This window comes from Monodon monoceros, unplaced genomic scaffold (genome assembly GCF_005190385.1).
Source record: "Monodon monoceros isolate NGI ecotype Baffin Bay Population unplaced genomic scaffold, NGI_Narwhal_1 Contig4951_ctg1, whole genome shotgun sequence".
Classification (NCBI taxonomy): domain Eukaryota; kingdom Metazoa; phylum Chordata; class Mammalia; order Artiodactyla; family Monodontidae; genus Monodon; species Monodon monoceros.
The window spans coordinates 3,167-11,623 of record NW_021700809.1 but is presented as its reverse complement, the minus strand read 5'-3'; the positions used below and the strand labels follow the sequence as shown (position 1 = coordinate 11,623).

The 8,457-nt window shown below is 43.9% G+C and overlaps 1 long non-coding RNA gene across 1 annotated transcript; it reads left to right on the top strand.

The window, feature by feature from the left end:
• Window positions 1-221: 221 nt before the first annotated feature.
• On the top strand, window positions 222-7,151 carry LOC114889584. Its single transcript, XR_003792059.1, has 4 exons — window positions 222-586; window positions 1,616-1,691; window positions 2,679-2,809; window positions 5,820-7,151. It is a non-coding gene; the product is annotated as an uncharacterized LOC114889584 (long non-coding RNA).
• The last annotated feature ends 1,306 nt before the right edge of the window (window positions 7,152-8,457 follow it).

The window sequence follows — 8,457 nt, the reverse complement described above, 5'->3', positions numbered from 1 at the left end:
CTGTCATATTTAATAGGAATTATAGTCTTATTATTGGGGGGGAGGGGTTGTGTCACGGTACGTCGAGTTCGGGAGTCGAACTCGCCACCACTGGCCCTGAGAGGTTGGGCCGGGTCCCCACTTCGGGCCGGTGGGTGTGGCCAGGGGCAGCCGATGACGTGCGTACGTGCGTGCGTACATGCGTGCGTGCGTGGGAGCGTGCGTGCGTGAGAGCGTGCGAGTCCACGGGGCGGGCCGCGCGCGCCGGGAGTGTTTCAGCCCGGCCCCCGGCTCATTGTGGTCGCCTCACGCCGGCCCGAGTTCGCAGCAGCGCTGGAGGCCCCGGGCCTGTGAGCACAAAGAGGGAGCCGGGGGCCGGACGATAGTGTGGCGGCGGCAGCTGGGGCCCAGGCCAGGCCCCCTCCCCTCAGCCTCCCGCCTGCCCGTCTGCCCCGCCCCCGGCGGTGGCGCCGCGCCCCTCCCCCAACCGCCAGACTAGCGCGGTGCGGGGCCCGCGCGCGAAGACATGGGGGAGAAGCTGGAGCTGAGGCTGGAGTCGCTCTTGGGGACCGAGCCCGCCGTCTCCCCGTGGCCGCTGCCGGTCTACGTAAGTGCCGCCCGTCCCCTCCTCCCGGACCCCCGCTCCTCTTCCCCCACGGCGCGCGCTGAGCCCACCGAGAAACGGAGCGACTCGAGTCGCCAGACCCTCTTTGGAGCCCCCCTTCCCGCCCCGCCGTGGTTCTCCGCGGCAGTTTCCAGCCCCCGCGCGCAGGGTGGGCAGAGGGGAGCCGGCGCCGGCCGGGGGCGCCGACTCGGCCGCGGGGACCCCGCGCTTCCGAGGGGCGCCCGAGCCGGTCTGCGGTTGGCTCTGCAGGGCTGGGGACCCCGGTCCCCCCGGGCCTGGACTGCCGGCGGGCTTGCCCTTCTGTACTTTAGGATCTGACACGTAGGGTTTCTTTTTCCTGGTAGTTTATTCTTAGCTCTGTCAACGTACTTAGTTTTTAAAATTTGTTTTTATTTTTCAGGGCACCCTTTCCTCCCTCTCTCCAGTTTTTTTGTGTTTCTCTTTTGTTTTGTTTTAGTTAGGCATTTTGTCCCTCTGATCTTGAGTGGGTGGGCTGGCAGGACACTTGGAGAGGAGGCGTTCTGTCCCCTGATCTTGAGTGGCCTTTGGAAAATGACAGGCCAGACGGAAATTTACACAGGCGTCCGGTGATTCCAGAAATGCAGGGTGTCCGGCTAGGTGGGCGCCCGGCCTGTCGTCCCCCGTGGCGGCGTGGTGCGCGTGTTCCTTGTCTCAGGGTTTACGCTTGGGCCCCGCAGCCCACCTTCCAAAGGGAAAGCGCAGCGGGCGCCTTGGGCCGGCGCCTTTGGGGCGCCCTTTCGTGCGTTCGGCTTGCGGGGGACCGGCCTCCAGGCGACCCGGCGGGGAAGCCCGCGCGACCCGGCCGTCGCGCGGGCTCCGTGTGTGTCAGTTTGTGGAAAGTGTGTCGCGCGCGGCCGGGGTCGGGGTCGGGACGCTGGGACCACCTGGGAGCCGATGTAGAGGGATATGATTTCCATTTTCAAGGCGCATTCATCCTGTGCAGGGAGACAGCCTAACATAAAATTTGCCTAACAAAAAATATATTAACAGGTGGAAAGACTATCTCCCAGTTGAACAGCGGATGCCTGGGACTCGTTTCATTGCTTTCAAAGTTCCTTTAAAAAAGGTGAGCAAAAGTTAATACCATATTCTTCCAGAAATCTGAATTCACCATATAGAGCCCTGGCTCTCAACCCCGTCGTACTCCATTTTCCCGTTTTATAGCAAATACTTTTTAATACCTCTTTTACTATCCAGAAATGGGATTCATAGACAAATACAACCAACTTTTGTACTTAATTAAAAAACAAAAAAAAACCAATGCAATGCCCTAACTATAAATAAAGAATAAAGTAATTTATAAGAAAGTAATATGTATCTCAGTATGTAAATGTTTGGGGATGACTACACTAGAAATAAAGAAATAGTCGGTTACTTGTACCATGAATGCAATAAACTGTGGACTTTGATTGATAACGATGTGTCAGTGTTGGTTCATGAATTCTAACAAATGAAGCACACTGGTATGGCATGTTGGTAATGGGGAAGGCTGTGTGGGATGAAGGAGAGAGGGTATAAGTGGGAACTGTGTACATTTTGCTCAGTTTTGCTGTGAATCTCAAACTGCTCTAAAACTAGTCTACTAATTAAGAAAAAAAGTGTGTGTTGCTGACACTTGAATAACCAAAGAGATCAGTGGAACAGGGTACATGTATAAGCCAAATACATGAAAGAATATTTAGCAGTGAAAGCCATCCTTCCTATATGTAGATATTCAAGAAGTATTTATTTCTGTGTCTATTTTCAGGCACTCCGCTTGGAGCTGGCAATACAGTGGTAGGCAAAATTGATGTGGTCCCTGCCTTCTGGGAGTTTCGAGTCAGGTTAGGAGACCAACATGAAATAAACAAACATAGAAATAACTATATAGAAGTGAGCTTATTTTCTTCCGTCTAATCTCTCTGGAAGAAAGGATTGTAATATCGCTTGTAAGCTACAGAGGAGGAAACTTTACTTTGAATCTCATATGTTAGCATCCCAGGGTTTGAATAAATGGATAATATAGTAAAGGATTTTAAACATATGTTCTTCCTCATTTTATTCTTTCTGACAGAGTTTTGAAAAGAATCTTGCTCCAGAAGAACGTTTCTCCCCCTTGGATCTCTTAACAAAATCCAAGGACAGAATGAAGAACTTGGGCTGATTATTGACTTAGCAAATACTCGCCGCTCTTACAAGCCAGAGGTAAATGGAAGGCGTAATTGAAAATGACCTTCTTTCTGATACTGTAATAATTCATAGTAGTTCAGTAGTTATCATCTTATGCTAAGGTGAGTCCTGGCCTTCTCTCATGGGTTCAAAAAGGGAAGCTAGTGGTTTCCTTAAATACACATTTGTAATTGCTGTTTCAAAATGAGATGAAAGATATGAATTGAACTATAGTATTTGGCAGTAGGCTCTAGATATGCTTAAGAAGTTCTATAAGCTTCCATGTTCTACATTTTGAAAATGAAGTAAACTTTTAGCAGTTACAGTAGTATCCTAAAAAGAAAGAAAGGTATGTCCATTATGTCTTTAGCACTTATGTTAAGCAGTTGCCTGAGCATGTTTAAGCATCAGTGTAAAAGACAATTGTTCTCTAAGTTTTATGCTTCCTTTTCCTGATGCCTTCTGATATAGTACAGAAACCCATCTATTCTCTTGGCCCATGTAGGACATTCCAGTGCAAAAGAATTATCCTCCTTCTGACCTGTTCCATGGCCTTGGGAGACAGTAACACCTAATGTCTTTTAATATTTGTAGAGCAGTTTGCCATTTAGAAAGTTCTTTCATATCCATTGACTTAGTTAATCTTCACAGCAATCCTTTGCTCTTGAAGTGGAAGTAGTACTGATATCTCCTACTGAGTGCTTACCCTGCACTAAGCTCAGAGGATAGACAACTACAATTACTAATTTTCCAGACGATGAAACTGACTCTCGGAAAAGGAAGAATTGAAATTTCAGCTCTGTTATTGCTTTTTTTTTTATTGTGGTAAAATATAGAGAAATCATATTTCTTTTAACCGTTTATAAATATGCAGTTCAGTGGCATTAAGTACAGTCACAGTGTTGTGTAACCATCACCGCTGTCTAGAACCAAAACTTTTTCATCGTCCTCAACAAAAACTCTGTAACCATCAAACAGTAACAACCCCATTTTCCCTCCCACCAACCCTTGGTAACCTCTATTCTATTTTCTGTCTCTGTGAATTGGCCTATTCTAGGTACCTCGTGTAAGTGGAATCTGCAGTATTTGTCCTTCTGTGTCTGGCTTATTGCACTAAACATCGTGTTTTCAAGGTTCATCCATGTTATAGCACGTAACGAAATGCCATTTCTTTTTTGGCTTAGAAAATCCCATTGTGTGTATATAGACCATAGTTTGTTATTCAACGGTTGATTGACACTTGGTTGTTTTCCACCTTGTAGGTATTGTGAATCATGCTGCTATGATCATTGGTGTACAGATATTTGTTCAAATCCCTGCTTTCAGTTCTGTTAGATGTGCAGCGTAGGTAGTAGCAGAGTTGTTGGATCATAGCCTACTGCCAAATACTAAGCTCTACGCTTAACCTGTGAGAAAGTGCCAAACTGTTTTCTACAGTGTCGTCTTGTTTTTAAACAATTATCACAAATTTTAAGCATATACAAAAGTATAAAACTACTGTGAGTGTTCCTTGTATACCCATGAACTCATCCAGCTTTCTTATTTACCAACTGATGGCTGTCATGTTTTATCTATACCCCCACCTGTTTCACTCCATTCCGTATTATCTTGAAGCAGCTCCGAGACAACATGTAAATTACACCTGTACGTTTTTGGTACGTGCATTTAAAATATAGGACTTTTATTCCTTAATATCATTTTTTAATATTAAATACCCAGGGAGTGCTCAAATTTGCAGTTGTCTCCTAAACGTCATAAAAAATTGTCTATAAGAATTTTGAATTAGATCCAAATAAGGTCCACACTTTGCCGTGGATTGTTAGGTCTCTGAAGTCTTGTTTAATCTATAGGTTCTCCCTCCATGTCTCTCTCACTTTTTTTTTCCTCCTTGAATTTTGTTTTTAAAGAAACCAGGTAATTTGTCCCATCTAGATGCCGATGATTACATTCCATGTGTTGGTAACATATTCTTCAGTCCTTTTATTTCCTGTAAATCGGTAGTTGATCTGAATGAAGCTTGCATGTTTTGTTTTGGCAAGACAGTTTCATGGGTGATGATGTGTTCTTCCATGGAGACGTATATAGTTGTGTCTTTCTGTGGTATTAGCAGTCACTGATGATTCATGCCTACATCCATTAATTCAGTTGAGGCTTCAAAGAATGGTGAATTCTGTTGTTCCTTTTTTCACTTATTAGCTGGGTATATTTGTACGAGGAGAAGATTCCCCTCATCAGCTGTTTGGTTGCTCAGTTGTAGAGGCATGATTCTCTTCTTTTATTTAACAGTTTTCAAAATAATGAGTTGATTCACAAATATCCTCCAGTGTTGACCAGTTTTGTAAAATTTTATTTATTCCTATCACCGTGGACTCCGTTACAGTTATTATTCTAACTGAGGCCCTATCTTTGGCCAGTTGGAGCTTCTCGGTGACTCCTGAGTCCTTTTGACATGACATCAGTTGTTTCTAGACTTTTTCAGTGGTCAGAGCTAGGAAATATGTACGTTTGTTTTTAATATTTTTAAAATATGTCATAGGTTCCTCCTGCTACTTTCCATTTAAATTCAGAACTAGAGAATTTTCACTTATCCTTTTCTGTCTTCTATTGATAGTCTACTTTCTCCCACCTCAAGAATACCAGTTCTCAACAATGCCTGAAATTGCCTCTGTTTCCTAATTCGAATCCAAGTTCTTCTGACTCTATTCTACTACTCTCCTTAAATCACAGCCGCTTTATGGCCCTTGAAATGTAAGATAGAACATAAATGTAGGTAGAACTGTTTATATCATTTTGAGTTACATGTGCATTCATTCACATAGATTTGCTTTTCCTTTTGCATGCCTGGTAACTGTCCGTTCTGCAGTTTTAATGAAAATCAAGTGATAATTACTGGTTAAAGCAGCTTTGGAAAAAATGGCTCTCATCAGAATGACTGACATACAAAGTTTAATGTACTCTCCTGGTTTATATTCTGCCTTCTCTAATTAATTTTTTATTCTTTCCCTACAAAGGAAATAATACATATTTTCATGGTTTTGCCTTGTAGGACTTACCAGAAACTCTTCCTTATTTAAAAATGTGTACAATTGGGCATCAGGTGTCAGATGACGACACTAGTTTTAAATTCCAGTGTGCTGTTAATGGGTTTCTGAAAGAACATAAAGATAACGGTGAGTTGCTTTTGTGTTTGTTTTTGTTTTTCCTTTACCTGAACTTTGGTATGCATTTTGAGTGGGGTTGGGGATTTTTAACATTTTTAATAGTTCTGACATTAGTGTCAAGTTGTGTTTGGTAACATTAAGGTGGAAATGTCAGACGGTGCTAATAGAGTACGGTGTTTTTCCTGTTTATGGTCACAAACAATTTAGTTTAGTTTGGAAAGTGATCTTTGTGAGAAATATGAACTGAGCTAGCTTACTTATCTCTTTTTTAAAAATTTGAATGGAAAATACATGAAAACATAAAAATGTTCTTTTGTCCTGTTTATTGGTTGAGAGGTGGAAGAAAAGGTTTAGACTCTCAGGTTCTTAGCGTACACAAAAGAGAAAACAAAAAGCAAAGGTTCAGAGTGAGACAGATCCCTAGAAGCAAAACAAAGCGGAGTGGACCAGGTAGAGTGGCTTCCTCATCATATATGTGTTTAAGATATTTTTGCTGCTTTTACCCTTCGGGTGCAAGTGAGGAAGAACACTACCACCTCTTACTCTTATCTTCAGACAGGAAGAACTTAAAAGGCTGGTGTTTTCTTGTTTCCGCTTTAAGATCTACTCTGTTGATAGTAGGTCTTAATAGCGTGTGAATTTTAAGGATCCACTTGCCTTTTTCTAGCATCTAACTATCAGAAGGAACATGGTGTTTGCCATGTTTTAAGACTGAGGAATCTTTTGTCTTTGGAACACCACTGACGCCCATGTGAAAGTGTTCATTTTGTCCTCTTTCTAAATTTAGCCTGAGGAGTGTGCACTTTATTAACAGACAGTAAATATTCCGTGTATATATAAAATGATGCACGTATATACATAAAACAGGGAGTAGGGGAGAGGGAATAGAGATGGAGGTGGGAAGATAGGGGATAGGAGGCGAGAGAGAGAGGGAGAGACTGGAATTTCAAGATAAATTTTCATTCTATAACCTGGTTGCTTAATGCAGGTACTAGCTCTTAAATATCTTCAGCCCTATTCACAGATCTTCCGTGTACTTTAGCTTTAAAACTTGAGAGGCTTGGCCTGTCCTGTGATAACCAGGGTGTCTAGAAAGGAGGCAAATTATCTGATGTGTTTAAACTGTAGTCACAGAAATGTTACCTCTTAAGACGTTAGGGCGCAGCTGCCGGCCTACTCACTTCCTCCAGGCTCCTTTGTGTGTGTTCTGTCTGTTCCGCGTGGACTAGAAGATCCTTACAAGTGCATGAGAACACGTTTGTAAACCTTGATTGTTCACATGTTATACCAAGTGTAGTCCATTGCATATGCTGACTCCTCTGTGGGTCTTCTGCATGCAGTGGGCTACCTTCACCATGCTGTCTGCCATTGCAGTCTCAGGACCTTAGTTATGGTCCATTGGTGACTTCCTCTGCTGTAAGGCCCTCCCACAGATGCCAGGCTCACTGATAATGAGGAGGAGACTATACTACGCACTCCCTAGAATTGGTAGAGACTCAGAAAATGAATTGTTTCAGTAAACACCGAGAGCCTTATAGGTTTGTTGTTAGGGCACGGGGATACGGAGGTGAGTAGAAGTCTTTGTTCAGTAGCAACTTACAGTTGTCTAGGAAGAGAAACATGTAGTGAGTGTAAGTGGGTTAATTATGATAAAAGAATCAAGTGCAGCAGGAATATAGAGGAGAAATTGAGGAAGGCCTGACCGAGGAGACAGCGTTTGAGCTGGGCTTGGGGGAAGAGGATTTTGCCGGAATGAGGAAAGGACAGCCCAGGTATTGGGGACAGGTACAAAAGGCCCAGGGCTTGAACTTGTGCTCTGGAGGGGCAGCCTCTGGTGTGACTAGAGGGTAGTGTGAAAGGGCAAAGAAGTCATACATTCATTTTCAGCAAATATTTGTATAACACCTTCTAAGTTGAAGGCACTGTTCTAGGAAGTAGGAAGAGAACAAAGTTCTTGCCCTTACGTACTTTCCATTCTAGTGGGGGAGAGAGATGAATAAATAAGTCAATATGTGGAGTGTCAAGCGGTGGTAAATGCTTTGGAGAATAACAAAAGAAGATGAAGAGGTGAGGGAATGTGGTAGGTGATCAGGGAAGTCCCCTCTATTAAGATGTCGATTGAGCAGAGCCTTGCGGTGAGAAACAAGCCATTGGATATCTGGGAGAGTGGAGATGGGGTGGGAGGGTGTGTTCTGGGAGAGTGGAGATGGGGTGGGAGGGTGTGTTCTGAAGCAGAAGGAATAGTAGGTGCAAAGTCCCTGAGGCACGCCTGTGCTTGGCATGTTTGAGGAATAGTAAGGAAGCCAGTGTGGCTGGACAGGGGAAAGTGAGTGAGGGCAGGGCAGTAGAGAATGAGATCAGGGGAGGCTGGCAGGGCAAAGGAGGGAGGTGGATGATGTAGGTCCTTGTAAGTCATAGTTTGAACTTATAATTCAGTTGGAGAGACAGACTGATATTTGTTTATAAAGAGTTCTCAATGCTGTGCTAACAACCTGGGCTGTATTCTGTGCTAAGTGAAGATGT